This window comes from Coturnix japonica, chromosome 23 (genome assembly GCF_054131305.1).
Source record: "Coturnix japonica strain WE chromosome 23, WE-NBRP24, whole genome shotgun sequence".
Lineage (NCBI taxonomy): Eukaryota > Metazoa > Chordata > Aves > Galliformes > Phasianidae > Coturnix > Coturnix japonica.
Genome location: NC_140685.1, coordinates 8739722 through 8762091, shown reverse-complemented (window position 1 = coordinate 8762091; position 22370 = coordinate 8739722). Strand labels below are relative to the sequence as shown.

Genomic DNA, 22370 nt, shown 5'->3' with positions numbered 1-22370 from the left:
CTGGTGCTGAGGCAGCAGAGAACAGTCACTGAGAACAGCATTAGGGATTTTGGCTTGGGTTTTTATAGGAGCCAATGGAAGCAATGGCTTAGCAGAGATGCAATAGCCTAGTCTGTACTGACTACAGATTGAAAGCTCGTATTTGATCCTATTGAACTCTCTCCATTTGCAGTAATAAACTGAATCTGGTTTCTTGATATATCTTGCTGTAATCAGCTACTCTAATCCCTATAGCTGCTTACAATAACTAAATTAAACTGTGTGCAGTGGTGTATCACCCATCAGATGGCACAGATGAGTTCTACAGCCTCCCTGGGGTCACCCAAATCAACTGTTAATAGCTGTTTTTAGTGTTAGAGTTCCTAAGCATCTTCATTTTTTTCTTTGGTCATAAGATACTCTGGAGGGCTTTTTTCTTCCTGAAATTGTTATGCTGTTTTCGGTACTTAAGAGAAAGATTCCAAACGAAGCAGCCATTCTTAACCTATGCAGACAAAGGGAGTGGTTCCCTTAGCAACAGGAACCATGTGGAGGTTCTCAGAGAGCTCTCTTTTCCCCCTACTCGTGTTTTCTTTTAACTCAACATTTTGCACAGCATCTTGCATGGAGACTCCGACAGCTGGGCTGGAGGCAAAACAGTTCTTCCGGCTGTAGCTAACCAGTGCTCGAAAGGCAATTGTTCTACACTCATCAGACAGAAAAAATGATAATCATGGGTAAGTGAACTGGCACACAATCAGAGTTCATGCTGTGGAGGGGGAAAGTTTACTGGCTGGCTACCAGAAGTGTCCAGCACTTACCAGTAGGCACGTATATTTGAAAATGGGTTACTACTGTGATGCTTGTTTACTGTTAAGATCGTATGTCTGCATTTAGTAATTCAGGGCTTTAAAACACTGGCACAACAGAGTTCTAGTCCTTAGTGTGCTACTGACTTTCTTTATAGCCTTGGACATGTCAGCTAATCTATTTGTTTTCCTCCCCCATTGACTAAATGGGGACTCTATACCATGAGCATGTTGAAAGGGCTGTAAATTATTGCAGAATTATACTGTATTACATGGCAAAATTATATCTGCTTCTGAAGTTAATGATAACATAAAGAATTTGGGATGAAATATTCATCTTTCACTGAAGATGTAACTCAACTTTTCTGTAGATTGATCAAGTTTCTTTTCTTCATGGTACGATATTACAGACTTGAGATGTGTACATATGCAGTTGAGTATGATGTATAAATAACAGAAACAGAGCAGTTGATTTCCCTCAAAATAGATATAGCATTGGTAAAGTTGCAGCCGTGCTTCTGTGAAATGCAGCTTATTGTATCGTAATGGATTTAAATCTTTGTGTGTACTGAAGTAAACACTTGTTCTGCTGTACCTGAGGTGTTACAGATTTCAATATATCTTGCCAACCTCAGCTGAAAACCTTCATGTATAATCTCTGTACATTTGTGCCATTTTATCTACAAAGAAACATCCAAATTTGTCCAATTTTAAGTCTGTTACTTTGTGGGGGAGTTGCATAAGAGATGAATTTCTCTCTCCTTTCTTCCTAATTTAAGGCATGGAGTTCCCCTGATCACAATTTTTTATCACATTTGCATTGAAATTCAGGCACTAGAGTTCATATTTGACAAATAGTACTGCATACTGATCATTTGGATGCAGACTTCCTTTTTTTCCACAGCTACAGATGGGTTTCCTGGTGTCGCAGTGAATGTGTTCAGCAGTACAGGCAACTTAGTTGCTCTTATTTCAACTGTGATTACTGCAGAAAAAAAGCAGTCATTGCAACTATGTGTGCAGAGTAGCTGCAGAAGTGTCATACATCAGATATCCACTGTCAGTAATGTACTGCCGATCCTCCTCCTTCTGTACCTTGGTAATGCTAATCATCTACATATCACTTTCTATGTACTTTTACGGCACCCAATACAACAGAGCTTTTCCTACATGATCACAGGTTAAAACAGTCATAACACTCCCTTTTCCATGGTCATTTAGAATTTGTCTCTTAACTCCAATTAAAGTAGGAAAAATTGCTGTATTTGCACCCTTATGAGTAGTGTTAGATTTTGCGATTTATGAGGAAGTCAATTATGTATTAGAATTGAAATGAATCGTTCCTCTTTTCTCTCTGTGGTTTTATTTCACTCCTTTTATGCTCCACTTCAAATAGTGTTTCTGCAGGAGTCATTTATACCAGCTAAAGTACAAGATTAAAATATTTAGCACTTAGGAGGCAGTCTGAGCTCCAAATTACAATTCATTATGCGTATTGTGTAACAGATGAAGAACCTCCTTTGTATCACTCTTATTCTATTTTCCTTTTAAGAAAAAAAATTAATTAATTACAGATTAATGTTCTTGATTGTTTCTCCCATCTCCATTTGTTGTCCTGTTCTATGATATTCCTTCACTGGTCATTTTTCCCAGTCTTGTCGAGCAAATGATTTTCATTCCAGTAAACAAAAATGTCAGTCCTTTTGCCAGGCCCACTATTAGTGATTCTGTATGAATAACCCACTGAGAGGCACTTTATGTTACTTAGAAGAAATGTTTGTACTGCTATTAGCAGTAGTTATACTGTGCCTTTCATCCAAGCATTTGAAGTGTACTGCAGACGTACATGAAGCCTCCCCAGAAAGCTGGAGACAAGGAAGTAATACTAAGGGATCACTTCACCCAGAAACTAAGTAAATAACAAGAACTCTAATAATCTACAAAGGTTCTGTATATCTTACAGCAGGAAGTAAGGATTTGATGTAGAAGTGGATTACATTGCTACCAACACCTATGTCCATGTCTTGATGCTTCACACATAGGATACATATATAAAGTGAGCTGAAACTGAAGAAAAAGTGGATGTTAGTTTTAAAGATTAAATGAATGAATGATGATTGGCCCATAGGAAGAGTTAAGAGAAGCTTATTTATGCAGCTGGCAGCCAAGAAGTTGGATAAGTTTCATGCTGTTAGTAAGATGGATAATCACACACAGATTCAGTTTCAGGATTTTACCAGTTTAGTATGCTGTATGATTTTTCAACACCAAGTAAAAGGCAAGGCTTACAATATGAGTATTTCTCTTTTTCAGTCTGATTTATTCATTAAAAGAGCAACAGGCATAACTTCTTGAAGGTACCTTTGGCTAAGAAGTAAATCATACATTAGTTTGTGCCTGCATCATGGCTTTTTGTATTCTAGTACCTAAACAAGGATTGGTGTGATGCTGCCCCTAGCAATTAATTAACATTCATCTGAACCATTGCTGAAAAACGTTGCTGTTGCATGAAGGTAGACAGGGGGCATCCTGTTCTGTAAAATCTTATCAGCATCTTTTCTAGGGAAAGCTAGAAAATGGTAGGAATTGTATTGTTTAAGTACTGACTCTGAGAACACCTACTTGGCAAATCTTGCTGCATACCTAGAGAGTGGAAGTAACGTACCAACATATATTGATAGAGGTCCCAAATCTTTCATTGCACTGCCATCCCTTTTAGTCATGTTGTATCACTGAGCCAAATACAATTATTGTTGTCGCATATACTAACATGCTCCTTGTTAGGTTATGGCTGTTGTAAAACACTTAACCAGTTGGTTTAGATTGTTCCAGGTCGGTGAAGACCCACAAGAGCACTCTAGTTTTTAAGATGTGGTAAATCTATCACCTTCATGCCCTCAGATTTGTAACCAATTCACAAATACCATGTGTGTGAGAAGATTTAACAGACATTTCTCCTCTCTACTTTAGTGTTATCACCAGAGGCTTAACAGATGGCCCTATGGAAAGCAAGTATTAATTCCTAATGCTCTAATTTCTGATCAATTGCCTCTAGTAATTGTCTGGTCACTGGGCTTCTGTAGTTGTTTTTTCCCCTTTCTATGAAAAGTTGATTTCACTTCTTTTTTTGTTTGTAGGTGTTGCCTCTTCATACTTAATCTTCCCTTATTCTTACACACAGTACTTAGAATCTTTTCTTTATTTTCCCTTCTCCCTCTACTGTTCCAGTGCAATTATGAAGAAGTACATAAATGGGTGTTTATAGAGTCTACTATCTGGAAGCTGTTCTGAATTTTAATAGATGTATTCATGGGTTCATCCTTAAGTCTCCTGTCTATTACTTTGGACAGATGCAGAAAAGTTAAGTGGCATGGTCTTCAAAATAACTGTTTTATAGTTTCGCTGCCTGTTCTTCTCTATCTCTAAAAAAATTCTCTTTGATCTAAAATGATAAAGCCAAGAGCTGAAAAAAAGGCTCATTTTCTATCTTGTGTCATCTTCAAGCCCATGTGTTAAGTATCATCAAGTTTGATACACATTGATCTCATTCTGCAGTAGTAAACCCTGAATATTTGGAGTGAGTTTTGTAGGAATGTCTAGAAGTTCTGTATGAGTTTAAAGTTGACATCTAAACTTGCTTTCCCCAGAAGCTCATCAGAAATGCATATAAAATGGTTTTGAGTTGAAAATTCTTGCCTAAATGCAGATGGTAAGCAGAGAAAGATAGAAATCCATGGAGGGATTCTAAAACACCTTTATCTAAACCTTTTGAGGCTAATGTCTCCTTTTCCATTCTGACAGTATCGAAATTAATGATCTTTGGATTTAAATTTCACATGGAGTCAAGCAGAGAAAATGTACCTGAATCCAAGTTTCTTCTAAATACAAAGTTGCTGCAGCTTTTGTTCAGAGCTAATCCCTCTGTGAATCATATGGCAACGCTCAGCATGCCTGTTCTCCTGAAGATGTTCCTTTGAGGTCAGCAATTGTCTCAAGCAAATATTTGCCACTTCATAAATCTCTACTTGTATAGGCTGGATTCTATAGCCTCTTCTTTGGGCAGTGCAAGATTATACTACAGCTATCAGGCATCACCATGGAAGTAGCAAATTCTTTGGGAAAAGAACACTAAATACTCAGACTGAAACACAATGTTTTTTGTAGCCAAACTAAGTTTTAGGTCAGATTGTCACTTGAAATGGATAGGGATTTCAAGTCCTAAATTTGGCCTAAAACAAGATGTTGTGGAAGCTGACATATGCGGTCAATGCACTTCTGAAAAGCAGAGGAAAAGGTTTGAAATGCTTCACTGAATGCCTGATTATAGTGCTTAAAGAAGTTTCTGTAATAATATTTAACATTGTAACTATATTTCAAAAATGGTTATAATGAAGCATATCAAATTTGTGCAGAAGTTAGTGTTGAGCTAGAATTGCCATTTAGCCATTTGTACCTCTTGGAAAGTATATATAACAGGAGGCATTTTATATATGGAAAATTTGATGTATGGTCATTGAAAAAAGGATGTGGAAAAGAACTGGCCATTTTTATTGGATTCTGTCTTGTATGACAATACTTTTTGGCTCACAAGGAAAGGTAATCATTCAATTTTTATTTAATAAGTAGCCAGAAAGTTATTCTTTAAAAATAATCAACATAGCGTTTTACTTTGTTTGTGCTGGAATTTAAACCAGATGATTGGTTGTCAGGAGCTTTTGCAAACCAAGTGGGCTGACATATTATAAAATAAAATATCCCATGTCTAATTAGGTAATGTTGATTAAGTTAAATGTGACCACAATTTTATAATTCCTTTTGTTTAATCCTATTGCTCTTCACTGAGGTACTGGGTACAAAGAAGCTCTGTAAGCAGCATCTCTGCTGGCAGCTGAATGTCTCTCTGCAGTGTGTCTAAAGGATCCTTAATTTTTTAAATACAATGTTGTAAGGCTTAGACCAATGCTATCTGAACTTGACTGTTGTGGTCAATGTAGGATTGAAAACAAATGTCATAATAGCTCTATATTCACTGCTTTCTGGGATGTTCTCTTAAAAGGTATGCTTTGTATCCCATTATTTCTGCCTCTTTTGAGTGTTCCTCCATGGTCAGATTTTGAACAAAGTGTGCAGTTTTGTGTTTATAGGAGTAGGTCTGGAGCCTCACCTTGGACTTGTTTAAACACTACCAAAGTCCATTGAACTACTCCAATTTGTATTAGTTAAAGAAGTGATCTTTGCAGCCATACATTAAAAAATAACTTGGTTTCACTTAGATAATACATGAGGCAGAGAGTTGCAACCTTTGACAGCTTGCACTGAGCTGTAAATTTTTATGTGATGTCACACTGTAGGCATGATGCTTTAGCATTTTATAAACTCTGTAAGATGATAGGAAAATGAAGTTTTGGAGAGCATACCAGGTTCTGGGTAATACAAGAGAAAAACAGGTTGGAGGGAAAAAGCAGTTGTAGGAGCTGAAATTTCATTAATTTTGACACTGGTGTTCCACAGCTTGGTGATAACTACTGTTCCAGACAGCTCCCATCATTATTATAATCTCCATTTAACAGCAGCATTTCTTTCTGTTTTCTATTGAAGGGGAAAAAAAACAATGGCAAAAGAGTTTCTCTAAATGATTGCTGCTGTTGTGTTCCTATGACTATTTACACACAAGGTATACAGCAGTAGAGCTGTGAAAATGCCATTTACAGTGAGCATCCTCACAGTCTGTTAACAGTGTCTTAATATAAGAGTTAGGATGGTGTATATGTATTTCAAGAAACAAAGGAAGAACTGAGTTAGAGAGAGAGCATCTACAGGGTAATAGCAATGGGAAAAGTAGAAACACTTTAGCCTATTACCTCCTGATCTGTCAGGCTAATTAGTCCCAGAAAATAGTGTACTTTTGAGGTCAGAGATAGCCAAGTAGGAGATAAATGTATGGGATTCTCTCTTCTGTGTCTTGCATCTAAATGTTATTCACTGATATTGATTTGTTCAAGCAAAGGACAGTTTATTCCACTTTCTAAGAATCAGCATTATGGGGAGTGGATTAACACAGGGAATTACTGCAAAGTAATTCATATGCTGTAAATACATTTCCCGGTGTAATTTGCAGTTATTTCCTACATAGACAAATGCAAATTTATTAAAGGGAAATGGAAATAAATGAACAGACAGAAGCAGAGGAAACCCATTTGCAATCCAGACTGCAAAATGAAGAAAACAAGTTTCCATCTGTCTATATATAAAGGATACCCAGTCCATAAAAGGGGATGCTGAGGATCTCCTACAAGTTCAGATGAGGACAGCGATGCATCCTTAGAGAAGTCATGACCAAACTTGTGTGGGCAGGAATACAAAAATAGACTGTCACCAGCTTTGTGCTTTTGTTTTCAAGGTCTGAAAGAATCATTGGTGGCAGACAGACCAATAAACATCTGACAAATCTGTATAGGAGGTTTGAAAAACGAGATTCTATTTTTACCTACTTTTTCCTCGTCTAGAACATGACTTTTATGTGGCACATCTGGTCAGACATTTCAGGAAGAAGTGATAAAATTAAAGTATTTGCTAACCACTATGAAAATTAAATGATTGCTGTGTAGGAGGAAGGTGGGAAGACTTTTCATGTCATTCCATCTCAGTGTAATGAAATATTGTCCCTTAACAAGGTGTGGTTGATACTTTCAGTGATTTCTAAAGGCTACAAGAAACATGCAGTCTCACAAACATGCCCTGGTCACAGACATACCAGGCGTTACTTGGGCTTATATGAATTCACTACCTCCAGTGAAAAGTCTTATTCACCTGTACCTGCTTTTGCACCAGGCAAGCTTGCTGCAAGCAGAAGATTATTCTAGCAAAGAACAAATGAAAGCTTTTCAGTACAAAATAGGAAACATGGAGACAGGTGAGAAAAAGGAAATAACAAAATAGAGAAAGTCTGTTACCAGCATCCTTTCTAGGCAGCATTCAACGCTATGCTAGACTGTATGCAGCAAATGCTTTATTTGCACTTTCCTTCTTAAATGCACTTTTTTTAACTTCTATTTTTATTCACACTGCCGTACTACTAATGTAATAATTTGGACCTCTTTTTATTCCCTGTACCATATTTTAGCTAAATATGCCTTATTCCCTAACTTTTTCATATTGTTTAGAACATTTTGGAGCCCCTGACAGTACAGGATGAGTTGTACTTTTGCAACTCGACGTTCCCATCTAGCCTGTTCTTTAATACGTTCAGTACTGCAGTGCAACTTTCACACAAGTGGCTGGTGACATGCCTTTACAAATGTACAACCTGAACCTTTCTGAATGTTACTTGGAACTCTAGTTCTTATTCAAATCACTGTGAATAAGATCAGATTGTTGTCTTTCTATCCTGCCCTTATACATATTCTTTATGCATAGCTGATATTTTCCAATGCTGGCCTAGATTTTTCTTGTTTGTTCAACTTCACCTGTTGTTCCAGAACTTAACTGAAGTGAAGTGCCCAAATGGGGTTCACTATTTCAAGCAAGTCCTCTAAGTGAAGGAAAGACAAGGTGTCCGTAGTAACTTCTACACAGCACATCAACCTGAGCCTCCCTGCAGTCATCCCCAGCCCAGCTCCTTGGAATTTACTTTGCAGCAGTTCATGTTGAAGAGAGGAAGCTAACTTGGAGCTAACTCCATTCACCAGTAGGGTGATGCCCCTTGTTTAGGTCATGCAACAAGCTGCTGAAGAAATAAAAATAAATCTGAATTCATTCTTAGTTTATTCCAGACAATTACTTTTGTATACATGAATACTGTGGCTCTTTGCTCAAAAAATAATGTGGCTTGATGGGATGGAGAATGGTATCCTTCTAGTTTACATGGAAATTGCCCAGAAAAAAGACAGAAAAAAAAAAATTATTTTCTTAATTTAGCTGTCACAGCAGGAGGGTGATTTCTCAAGTGCATAAACCTCTGCCACATCATTTTGTTTTTGCTTTTCGCAATTGATTAGAGAAAATAATGTCAGAGAAATAAAAATGAGAAAAGCTCAAAGTCATGAGCTAGAAAAAGAAGGAAAGCTTGACTGTCATCTGGAAATGACCTGTCTGGATAGGAGAGTGTTCCTACCAGCCTTTTGTCTTCCAGGGCAAAAAGTAATTCCATACATTTATTTTCCTATTTCTTTCTTGTGAAAAGATGGGCTTTAATCCAGCAATTACCACAAGAAAACTTAAAATTATTCAATTTTAAAATGATTCAAAGTTCTTCTGTGTTTGGACAACAATTTCCCGAGATATTTTAGGTATATTCAGTTTAGGTAGGTGAGATGAAGGCAGGGAGTCGTCCTTTCCTCAGTGTGTTCTAACAGTGCTAACTGCATGGCATTTCCATTTCAGGGTTAGCTGCCTCTCTGATAAGTATTTGTTGCATTTTAAGATTTTTATGCTATTTTCTTTCATTTTTCACAGTTTGCAAAGGGTGGAAATTTGTTGCTCTGTAACTTCTAGCTTGTTTCTCAGGTTGTCAAAGCTCAGAAGTTCAGAGAGACATTTGGCTGAGAATCCAAAGTTTGAAGCTTTCACCAAACTGGCAAACGAGTTGATCTTTACTTGACACCACGTATCACACTGTGCTGATGTTCACAGCAGAAAATACCCCTTTCTTCCTAGCTAGAATTTCAGAGCTTTAAAATAAGATTCTTCAGCTTTAATCTTGTGATATCTCTGAACTTCTGACAATTTTAAATAGCAAAATCATTGATTCTCTGTAGATAAATCCTACAGGCATCTTGAGGCATCACTTCAGACTTCAGAAATTTCCATTTTCCCAGTTACCATTAATGAGGAATTCTTCAACTCCCACTAGATATATGCTTTTTCTTACATTTCGTTAACATCAGTGGGTTCTGTTTGTGAAACTGTTCTGATACAGAGGAGAAAGGTACTGAAGCACAAGAATAATTTTTTGGTAACTGGGCTTGCAAATAGAGTAGTGGAGAATTTGCATGGTTACATGTTGTAGGAGATTAAATATAAAGGCACTGTTACCTGCAGGAATGAAATCCATCTTGTCAGCTAGTTGGAAGACTCATGAGAAGGAATTTCCTGTTGTGGCCAATTTCTTCTCTCCTTCCTCTGCCCCCATTACGTCTTTGCTGTGCTTGCTTCTTCAGCTCTACCCGAACATATTTTCACTACGGCACATTTAGTTATCAATCAACAGGAATCTCAGCTGCTGTTGTGCTTGGTGCACAAACTGTTCTTTCTTTGCACTAACAAGGAATGCCTGAAATAGCCAGACACACAGCACTGATTGATGCAGCTACAGTTTATACACCTAGCTTCAGACAGTCTGAAACTGCCAGAATTAATAGCTTATTATTAGCAAAATACTTCTGCTAGACTTATAATTTAGAACCATTTAAATGTCTGAGGCATAATCACTGATGTTAAAGTTCTAGCTTATGGCTTGATGGTATGAATTAGATACGTCTACCTGTCTCAGGTGCATTTTGTCTTATTTTTTTTGCTATTTTAAGGTTTTCCTGTATGTGATGTGTTAGTTTGTAAAATGGGGATGATCAGGATTGTTGCTCAACTATCTATGGATGACATTACGACCATATGTTTCTGCTTACAATCTTCAATCAGTTGTCTGGCTCAACCTGGTGTGTACCCACTGCTCAAACAGAACACCAGGAGTCTGTCCCTGGAAAGGGAACCTGCTTGTGCAGGGGTGTTGGCAAAAGAGGCAACTGCTTTTTGTTCTGGATTTATTCTATGGCATGCACCAGAGTTAAGGGCTTTGAGGAGAATATGTTCGAAAGGAAGAGAAGGAAGAGAAGGAGTAAAATTCTGCACAAATGGGGGCTATGGAACAAACAGCACCAACTTGCCACATACATTCTTACTGCCTTTCAGTGTGACTCCCAGCTTAACAGTTAGCCTCTCTATTTGTTTATGAGGGTTTAATTTTGTGACTGACTTTCATCTTGAAAATGAATCTTGAGTTAAAAGCTCCAGCAGCAGAAAATGCAGAAAATTGAGCTGTGGGAAACAGAGTGCTCAAGAATAAGACATGCACTGACCAGTTAGGTGTCATCAGAAAACATGAGAGGAACTAAAAGAAGATTGAATTGCATCAGTGTATGCATCTGAAATTCAAAGCGTAAAGGCTGGGTGTTGTCTAAGCAACAGTCTGCAGTCAGAAAAAGATATCAGATGGACCCTGATGCTTTCATGGTTGAGTAGGCTTTGTAACACTCAGTACACAGCACCAGGATGCCTGAGCAGGAACAGCAGTTTCTTACATTTTGCTGAACTGTAAATGGTTACAGTTCTGCCACTGGTGTTAATACAATGCTCTCACTTTGCATTACTGTCTCAAATTGTGTTTTCACTCAGAGGCTGCCCAGAGACACTGAGAATGCTGCATCCCTTCAGGCTCTCAAGGCCATGATGGATGGGCCAGCGCAACCTGATCTGTGCTAGGCAGCCCAGCCCATGGGGGGTGAATGGAACTAGATGATCTTTAAGGTCCTAGCTAGGCTAAGCCATCCTGATTCCATGATAAAAGATATCAGTTCACTTAAAGAAGGTTTTAACTGATGGAATCCTTCTGTAAATTAACAAAAAAATATATTTTTTTCTGGGAATAGTCAACATTTCAAAACATTTGTGAACATTCCTATGAATGCTTTTTTGTATATCACTTAATAGATGAGAACATCCAGTGCCTGAATCAGGCCAAGCTTTCTGTGTACTGATAAGCTGAAAGAGATGGCATACACTGAGCAACATCAGGTTTTTATAGAAAGTTAATGCTTTAGAAATCATCACCGCTGTTTTATCAGCCCATTTTAAAAGAAAATCTTTTTCATGGGCCACTGTCCCATTATTGAAGTCATCAGTAAAAAAAGAGTTTTCAACACTGTTAATTTTTCCGTTTTGAACTCAAAGTGTTGTGTCTATCAGCTACTGAAGAGAAATGAATGTCTTGAGACAGAGAAGCTACCAAGGGCTGCTGAATAACCCTGGGAGCACTTGGGGATGTATCCGGAGCTGCCTGTGTACTGAGGTCACACAGCATCAGTCTGCCAGACTGGTTGGAAAAGAATTTTTTTCCTTGCTCTTGCAAAGAGCATCATTATGTTTCCAAGCTAGAATCCTAGGAGCAGGACTCGGTGTGTGCAGAGCACAGAAGCAGTGTTTGAACACTGTCTGTTAAGCTAGACCATTGTTCCTTGGTTTGTTGAGCTCTGTTACTCCATGAACATCCATGGGTGTTAAGCACGTCTGTAAAAGCTGCTTCTGAAAAGGTTTTTTAGCTTGAGCAGTGGCAGCAGAAACATGGTTAGCATTGATTTTGCAGGTTATCTGAAGCAAAGTGTTGTTTTGCTCTCCCTGGGTAATTTGAGGCATCCTTTATCACTTTAAGACATCCTTCAGAAAAGAAAGCATTTTAAAGATTTTGGTCCCTGTTTGTTCTTTTTTAAACCAAACCAAATATAAGCCTTTTATGTTCAACAGTTTTTGGTCAATCTCAATACAACCGCTGTATGTAAAAATTGTCTTTCTTTTCTATTTATTTTCATTTCATTTGTTTCAGGAATAAATTCACAGTATAATCAGTTGCAGTGCACAGGTGTTTGTTTTTAACTGGCTCTGAATTCATAATATGGTTTTATACAATCTAGGGCTAAATTCATGACGTGGTTGAGATTCTCATTGAGCTGGGAAGTTCATTCAAGGACACATTTCTTCTTTTTATTTAATATCCCAAATTTTATTGACTTGGAGTCTTAAGGTTAATAGGCATATTTATAAATACATCCACATCAATCTATATTGTGGCTCTCAGTAAGTGCTAGAGAGGAGTTGTTTGCACAGGAAGTTAAGACAAATTAACTAAAGATATGATTTTAAAATATATTAGTTAAAGTGCATTAAAGCTTGGTGTGAATGTTCTCATTGAGAAATAAAGTGACTGCAGTTCACTTTAGCTTAATGCACTTTAAATTCACACCTTTCAGCTAATTTAGCTTTACTTCCTGTGTGGACAAGCCTTAAGATTGTTCCCATTAAATGGCTGTGCTGAGCTTTATTTTCTACTTCTTAAATGCAAACATGTAAAATAGCCCTATGTTCTAAAGAGGCCATGTTTAAAAAGAGATTTTGTTATGGGTTTTCCAGTCCCGACATTTGCTTGAATGAGGTCCTAAGTAGTAAATTTTAGGATCAATTATACTTTTTTCTTCTTTTTTTTAATCTCAGGTATGAAATTAGTAATTCCTATAATGTACTTATCCAAACTAAAACCGTAAGACACGATGGTCAGAAATGTGAAACTATAATGACTTTTACCAATGAGTTTGCATGATTTTCCCTTTGGAATTTTTTGAAGATGTATAAACAGAATTTGAACTATTTTATTTTCAGGAATTCTGAACTTTCAAAGCCCTGGCAGAAAGGTGCTGTGCATACACAGATTGACTCAGCAGTATGTCCATATTGCCACTGCTGCATTGAGGTTGTGTTGGACTCACTGAGGGAGGAGACCAACACACACAGAGCTCTCCCCAGGACACCCTGTTGCAGACAGGACAAAATCCTTCTATGTTGTCTCCTTATGTAGCAGTAATTTTAATACTTTATTCCATCTTAGAGATGGATGGCTGATGATTATTTGTTACAGTCCGTGTATGTAGAGACATTTAATATATATTTCTCCTTATTACTCAGCATAGATCTGACATTCATTTAGGTTTGTATCCCTTTATTCTCACATTTGTCATCAGATAAAAGATAATTGTTATTCTCAGTTCTGTTCAAAGCTGTATATTTGAAGAAACAGAGCTCTTCACAAAAGCATTTATTTTATAATTTTCTCTAACATGACATATTAAAATGTTATTAACATTGCGTATTTTTAACATCAGAGACATGACCTAAAATTAACCTTGCTATTACCAACTCGACTCTGTTATGTGAATCTATCCAGTCTTCTTGCAGTGTGTTCACCCAGAATGAGTCCTTCTGCAGTTCCCTGTAGCTTGCTGTAGCAGGCACTGTGCAGAGCCTGCTGATCTGAGTGCATTCAGCTGAAAACAAGGATGTGAATGAGGGGCTGGATCTGCAAAGTGTGCTGCTCCCATCCCAGCAACCTACCTGAGTTTGCACTTAATTTTTAGTATTTAAGTAGTCTCGTTGTTTTAAATGGAACTACTTAGACTTCTGAGAGGTTAAGGAAAATCATGTGGTTAATGCTTTCCAGGGTTAAGACCAGAATGCTAAACACATTTTAGGGTTTAGCGCTATGCATTTCACTCTGCCGATGACATGAACTTTAACCAGGCAGTGTGTGTTACATTTGCCAGCTGTTATCCGTGGTGTTCTACGGTTTGATCAGAGCTGGCACGTAGCTTGAAAAAGACTGCGTGGCAGCTGATACTTATGTGCATGTGTAATAAAAGTTGTATTTTTGGTCTTCAGATAATGGTGAAAAAGCTCTTTCATATTCTTCTCTCTGTCTTTCTTATTGTGCAGAATTCTTAGGAAGTGGTAATAAAAATTTTGAGTCAGTCTTTATTCGCTTTTCTTTGAGCATAACTTCTGTTCCCTTTTGGCATTGTTAATAAAAGTTACAAATTGTTTGAGAAAATTAAACACTCCATTCCTGATGGTCTTTTCAATAAAAATCAAAGCCCATGTAAAAAAAAAAAACAAAACAACACAAAACCAAAAACCAAAAAGGAATACTAGTTATGGTATAGGAAATTGTGGGTTTCAAGATGTGTATAAAGAAGAGCACAGTTCACATTCTTTAATAAGTAAGTCAAGGTACGGTAATTAATGTTTGAAATTATCTTTGTATCACACATATCCTAGAAGCTTTAAAGAGTACAGAGGAAACAAAATAGGAATCATGAATAGTTCACATATTTGTAAGAATTCTCTGCCTCTGGGAATTATGAATGTAATGTGTTTTGTAGGTTAGATGGTTATACATTGCTGTTTCTTGAATCATAAACGTAGGCAAGAACTCTTAATAAATATAGGCAAGAAGTATTGTACAGGTATGTTTCTGTGTTACAGGATCAGCTAAAGGCCCTATTTTATTAGATACAGCAAGTGAGAAAGAAAACTTGCTGTATGCTGTGAGGACAGATGATGGATGAGGGCGGAGGGGTCAGAGAAACAGGAAGCGACTTGGTCACGGTCGTATAACAAGAATAGAAACGAAGTCTCCTCACTCTGAAACCCAGCGTGTTATCCAGTATTCCACACTGCTTCTCCATCTGTATGCTTAGCTTTTTCTTAAGCACAACCACTGCTTGAAATCCGAGCCCACCTACCTGGTTATGACAATAAGCCCCACCAAAGTTTTAAGGAAGGACATTAAGTGTGCAGATACAGCAAATTATGTAGCAAGTCTAGTATCAGCTTTCTAATTGGATCTGCAAAGAACATCTTTCCCTTGTATTTTAATGTCAAAATAGTACATTAGACTAAAAGATTTTGGCACAAATAATGAGTTTATAATCTCTTTGCTGCCTGTATACATATACTAGGTTGAAAGTTGTGTTCCTAGTTGCTTTGCAGAGCCCTACTGCACATGAAGATTTGCTCTGTTTGTCACATGCACAATTGTACCCAATGCAGCAGGTCTGGCATAATGTTTTCAAGGTGCTGAGCTGGCCCTGTGGGTGTTGCATAGCACTTGAGCAAATACTCCAATCTAGAATTATTACAAGAATCCAGGAAGGCTACGTTGTATGTTTAGCTGATACAGTTGCAACCACAAACAGCTGGTGTGGCAAAACACAGAGCAGTGAATGGCTTTCTCTTCCAACCTAAGCCATTTGATGATTTGGGTGTAGTTATTTTATATTTATTGCTTAAAACTTCACTTTCTGCTCTTCCAAGAATTCATTTGCATTAAAAATAACACTTTTGTGCAAGCAGTTGGCAGATAATAATTACAGATTAAACTATCAGCCAAAATATGCCAGAACTATGGTTCTTATATTTGCATTCCATATTCTTTCACTGTCCACCAAAGCAAATTAATTATACCATTATCTTTTGCAAGTCAGCAGGAGGTAAATTGGAATGGTAGAAATGAAAGGGAAGAATCTGTAAGAAAATTGTCAACCGATCTGTTAAATTTTCATTTCTCTTGGCTGCACTGTTTTGCAGTATCAAAACTGGGAAATGGAATGGCTGTCCTTGCTTTGGGCAGTGCCCTGGCCCTGCTGGCACATGAACTGGTAGTGAGAAATGAAAATGTCAGGTGGCCGTCAGGGTGGTGTTTATTACACCCCTCTTTGTTTACTCAGTTATGATTTACCAGAGTGCACAAATCTGTGATCATTCGTGTTATCTGTAGTGCAATTCCTGTCCCAGCTATATTTCCTGTTAGGATCCCACTAATGCTTCTACCTCTAGAAATTCACTTGGAAATCAAATTTTGTGCACCACTAGATAATTATAACTTTATAATATAAATAATAAAATTCAAGTTACCACATTTTTGTATTTTGAGCTACAGTCACTCAGTGAGAAAATAAGAATAAAGTCATCTCCTATTATTAGTTATACAGCAAGTTAGTAACTTCTCAAAGTAACACCAAAACCAACTATTTGAATCTCCATGATGCTGATTTTCAATTATGTGATTTCAGTTTGCTCAGCAGATGGTGCGCAGTAATATAGAGAGTGACACAGAGTTGAAAGGAGCTGCAAATATTAGAAAAGCCTTTTATTTTTAGGGGTAAGCCTGGAGAGTTCACAAATGTCAAGTATGTTGGTTCCCTTGTATGCAATAATTCCAGTTCCTTCACTGAAGGGGTTAAAGATCTGACTCTGATCTGAACCTTCAATACAAGTGCAAATTGAGAGATGTAAATCTGGTCTCACAAGTCTAGACATAACTGTCAGCTACTTTTAGCCATTGTTCTGTGTTGGTTTTTATGCTGTTAGTTTTATTTAATGAACGGGCTATTTTTCCTTTCCTCTGTAATTCCAATCTTATTTGGTAGAATCTCACTTGGCAACTCCACTTTAGCTTTCAAAAAATATCTTCTATAACAGGTTCAGAAAGCAGTTTCCTGTGAATTTTTATGAGGATGTTATGAAAATTAGGGTTGCATTTTTGACCCCATTTAATCTCCAAGCATCTGGCTTGCACTGCTCTGTTTGGTGATGTTTCTTTCCTCAAATCTGACTTTGATAAATACTTTTGGTAGGCTGCTTACCCTTTGCAATTCAAAGCATTGGAGTTATTTACTACACTTCAGCAAACTTTCCTATTGTCTCCACTGTCCTTTGTATCAAATGAGTTGGAGACCAGCACCAGCTTTGCAGCAGATTGATTATGTGGCTGCTGATGGCTGCTTCTTTTGGTAGTTTTGAATTTCAGTTCAGAGTAAGAAGAACTGTGCAAGTACTATAAAATTATATCTTTCTTGCTTTTATTTTCCCTTTGCACATGATGCTTTTATTAAGATGATATACTATTTTTATTTGCCATGAAATTTTAGTTCTACAAAACTAATTTAGTTCAGATGGTAATACTTGACATACGAATTTTTAGGAACTTTGATGTCCTACAGGACAAAATTCTTTTCATGCACCTTTAGTCGATGAGCTGTATTTTTACTGTCAGTCCCATTTACCCTTTTTTGTAGCACTATTAGTAGTAGTGGTATAGAAGTACCCCACTGAGAGCAAATACCCATAGTGGTAGGCACTAAACCAACATTTATTAACACGGTTCTTACCCTAAAGAATTTACAGTCTGAACATGGACAAAGAGAAAACGAAAAACAGTTTATTCTTCTTTTACAAAGGGAAAAACCTAAATGCAGGAACTTGAAGGCTCAGATTCACAAAGACATTTAACTACTGTTGAAATCATCTAATAACTCATTCAAAGTTGGTGATTGATCCCTGTGTAAGTATCAAGAGGGAAGAACCAAATTTGGAGCTTCCAAACAAGAAGACTGGAACAAAATCAAAATAGTATTAACAAGCCACAAATAAATGCATATGGTAAATCAGGATGTTTGCAGCTATCAGCTAGAAAGGAATCTTCCAGTAGGAGCATTGGCAGCAAGAAGCACAGATATGTTCTTAGAAATTTATTGCACATTGCTCTGATGATCAGAGAAAATGAAGAGTGGTCTCAGATATCTGCTGAGGACAGTCCTGGAGTTCTGTCTGACCTTGGAAAGAAACATTAGAGGCCTCAGAATTCATTGGTCTGGACACAGGATTGTGTGGAGGTTTCATTTGTTCTACAATCAGAGTTATAAATATTGACTTATATATAGGCCTATGTATGCTACAGTCATATATAAAAATGTATATATATATATTAGAAGCTGAATGGCCTGTACAGTGTGTGCAAGAAATGGTCTCATTGGACTTTTGATTTACTTAGTGAATGCTCCAGAAGAGGAAGATAACCCACAGGCATACAAAGAAATTAATTTCTGAAGTTTATCTAGGGACTTGTATGAAAAGCCCCTCTTACTAATCTTAGAAGAAGACTTAAAATAGAAATAGAAAATGTAAATATGAATTGCAGCATAAAAACAATTTGATAATTCGAAGATGTGTGCAATCTTAGAAGTTGTTTTTTTCCTAATAGCAATCCACTCAAGACACATCTCTGCAGTTACCTTTCAGATTGTGCTGTATCCAGGTTGGGAGGGGAAATGCTTTTACACTATCTCACTGGATAGCAGAAAATCCCCAATAATGAATGCCAGACTTCTAGCTAGCGTAGCTTCATTGAAACCATTAGACCTACGCCAATTTACATCAGCTGAAGATCTGAACCAGCAGGAATAAAAATGAAAATGGCAAGGTAAAAAAATATGAGCAATTTGATATCAATAAAAGCGTGCATGAGGTCAGTCAGGACAGTTTTTCACGTTTCCCTTTGACTTTCTTACCCTAAAGAAGAACTGGTTTCGGTCATTGAGCAAGGTAACACACAGCAAATGACACATTACAAAAGAAAATAATCTGTTGTAATAAAACCTGGGCAGAACCCCAAGCATTTGTTCCTAAACTATTTATTTTTCCCCAGCTGTCTTTATGGCTGAGTATACTGATGTTGCTTAAGAAAGCATTTGAAAACGTAACAAATTTTGAGTAAGAAGGCGGTTTAAGTTACACACAGTTAAAAAAATGTTTTTCCTTTTTCAAATTGCAAACTTCACGTCCACAACTGAGCAATCCCAACTGCTTCATTAGAAAATGTTTGCAGAAAGAGAAATTTCCATTCACAATTCTGACTCGTAGCAGATTTCTGACCCAGAAAGGTACTCACATGTCAAGAAAAGAAACTGCAATAGACAAGGGGATGATTTGGTCTCTCAGTTTGAATAGCAAACAAAAATTTTAAGTATTTTTAATTTAAATAGTGAAAAAGGCAAGCTCAGACCTAAAAACTTAATGTAGAAAATGAGAAGTTTGAATTTTACTGAGCCGCGGGGAGAGAATATTGTATTTTAGGAGCTGGGTGTGTAGTCCAGATGTGATTAATTAGCTGCACCCAGGTGGTGAGATGAAAGAACAACAAGCAGCTTAGCTGGGAGAGAGTGGTGGGGAGTAGGAGCTACTGGAGGAGTGCTGGGTCAGGGAAAGGGGCTTGCTCTACCAGCAAGATGAAAGGCCATGCTGGGTACACCTGCTGTGTAGACAGCAGCAGAAGTCCTTGGAAACAGAGGTCTTAAGAGAGGCCAGGCAGTGGGGTTTGGTTTGTCTGCTTGGGTGATTTTTATTTTTTTTGTTATTGATGACCTCTGTTTGAACAGAAGATATAGAGGAGGATACACTGATACTAGAGAAGATTCATTGGGAAGTGTGGCTGGCTTGTATCAGACTGGGGAAGCTGTAGTGTAGGTGTTGAAGGCTGTGGTGTGCTTGTGTTGCAGTGAAGTACTGTTCACTTCTCTTATGCCTTTACTGAGCGTTCCCTCCAGCTGTGCTTTGCTTTTGGCCTGTGTCATGAGCGCAGGAGCAGCCTGGAACATTCTTTGGATCTCTCACTGAATGTGACCAATAACAATAATGTTGTTAAGCAGATAGCACTGCACAGAGGTTCTGGGAGCGGAGAGTGAAATGGGTGGATCCTATGGAAGAGAAGCAGCTTGTCTGGAGCTGTTTGTGTGCTAGGGCTGAGCCCCATTATAAGGAATGGAATAATATGGAATCAAAGTGAAATTCTATATGGGACAAGAAATGGGGTGGTCTTTATAGCAGGGTGGTCTTAAACTAAGGTTTAATGTATGTACAATATACAAACATTTTTGACAGACCATTAACACCTATAATCTTGTAAATATTTGCAATTTTCTAGATCATAAATATAGCTGCATAAGCAGTTCTTTCAGGACATCATTTATACTCCATTAAAGGTTAATTTACAAGTTAGTACCTTATAGAAAGAAGATATGTGTACTTTTATGTTAACTTTCTGTAAAGGGAGACTGGTGTCTCCAGCAGCAATTTGTAATTCTCCTGTGACGCTCCCAGTGGCACTATTCAAAGCACTATTTGAATTCTTTTCATCAGCTCATGTTCACAGCAAACTTAATCTTCTGTTTTGAAGGCGGAGGGAGAAAGAAAAAGAAAAAAAGAGCAAGATCTTGGGTCTTCTGTCTGTGTTTCCAAGCATCCAACTGTTTGTTTAAACAGTCTCCCCTGACACAGATTCTCGTTTGTCACAGCACTGATGATACCTGCTGCTGTATCTAAGCCTGGCTGAGCGGGTTTGGTAGTGCCTGAGCCTTGGCTGTGCAGGGGGGCAGGGAGGAAGGAGGTAAATAGCAGGGGATTGACTCTGTGGGCTATGACTTTATTCACTGTAATGGCATTTGTGCTTTCTAAAGATCAAAGGCCAGAAAAGGGACGGGGGCAGGGGGAGAGAAAGAAAAGTGTTTGCTGCAGACCTAGGCAGGAGCTTTCAGAAGTGCCTGTGAGAAATTAGGTGCCTCTCCGCGCATTTGGTCATCTAACTTTGAAATCCTGATGAGAGGGCTTAGAGAATGATCTGAAGGGAGGCGAGAATAACCACTCCTGCGTTAGGGCTGGTGTGGGAGAATGAACAAGGAAAGTGACAAATTTAACTGATTTCTGTTTATTTTATTCTTCCAAATGACAGCTTTCCCTGCTGAACCTGATAGATAAACAACTGAGTGGCTTAAAATGCAACAGTTAGTGGCAGGAAAACCTTTTCTAAACACATACATTTCATTTGCCCATTATTGGGATAAAAGAAAGCTTTCTCAAAGTATATGGGATGAGTTGCTCTGTCTTATAAATTTATTCGCCTCCCATAGGATTTCCCAAGAAGAGAAATAAAAGGTTTATGCTTCTGGATCACTGTGTAGCATATGTAGATCTTTGTTCCTCGTATCTGAATAGTGTAAAAATTTCAGCAGTGTTTTTCTCTAGTTCAAACTCCTGTAAATGTTGCATAGTACTCCGAGCTTCTCTTTTTCCTTCGAGATGCTCTTTGTGTAGAGTGGTCTAATGGCGCCTTCACTGTTATCACCAATAAGAGCTGACCAGGGGCATCACTGGACCCTTGTCACTTTTTATAAACACTGAAGCCTTTTTCCCAAAGTGATATACCAATGCTGGTTAGTTTTCTCAGGCTGAATAGATCTACTTTGGCTTCAGGAAAAGCAAATTCCTATTTATTTGTCAAAAGAAAATACGTCAACAGGTAGGGTGTACTATTTTCTTCAGCTGTTTACTACATACTGTACAATTAGAACTATTAGAAGTTCCGTGCATCTTGCTTTCTTTTTCCAGACAGCATCACAAAGCTGTGCTGATACGTCTTTGCTCACTTCTTTCTAACGTTTTTGCCCCGAATGATTCAGACATGCGCGTACTGGGACTTTCAATAAATACTTGAGCAAATTGTGGATAGCTTTCTCGTACTTACTGAGATTGTCTCCTCTTCTTCTGAACAGGAGAGCCATGTATGGATGTAAAGATCACTTATTTTCTGCATTGATTCTTAAGGAAAGGAAAGGTGCATTCAATATCAACAATAAGTTGTTTTTCTTTTGCTTGCTTGGAAATACAGCTCAGACGCATCTTTGGATGAAAGAAATCAAACAAGTCCCTGCTGTGGAGACTGCATTCTCAAAACCTTACCTTTCAGTGCAAGTTGGAAACTCACCACTGCAATGCAAACTAGTGTATTGTGTATTTGTGATCACTTATTTGTGTTTATCTTTGTTTCAAATATATTTCTGGTACACAAAAGGCATTTAATTTGTACTGTTGTCTAATATAGGCACCATGTACACAATACTATCTGAACTTAGAAGCAGCTTTCTTCTACATTTGAACAGCTGATTGACAATACAAAACATCAGTAGCTCTGTGCTGCTCAAGTAGATTAAGAGCAGTGTGTCTGCTGTCAACTGTCTTAACAGCTGAGTCAAAAATGGAAAGCTTGCACCTCCATTTTGGAGTGAGGGGAGTATTGCTTTGAGCTGGGGAACTTCACTTAGAGGAGATTCATCTCACTTTAAAGTTTCAACTCATTTTTCATGAGGGCTGTGT

At 37.8% G+C, this 22370-nt stretch overlaps 1 protein-coding gene across 2 annotated transcripts in view; it reads left to right on the top strand.

The window, feature by feature from the left end:
* The first annotated feature begins 393 nt into the window (after nt 1-393).
* Nucleotides 394-22370, top strand: part of ANKFN1 (ankyrin repeat and fibronectin type III domain containing 1) — an 86060-nt gene continuing 64083 nt past the window's right edge. For both annotated transcript variants that reach the window (XM_085523144.1, XM_032448272.2), the window contains exon 1: nt 394-716. The gene's annotated coding sequence lies outside the window, so the exon portion shown is untranslated. The remainder of the gene's footprint in view (nt 717-22370) is intronic.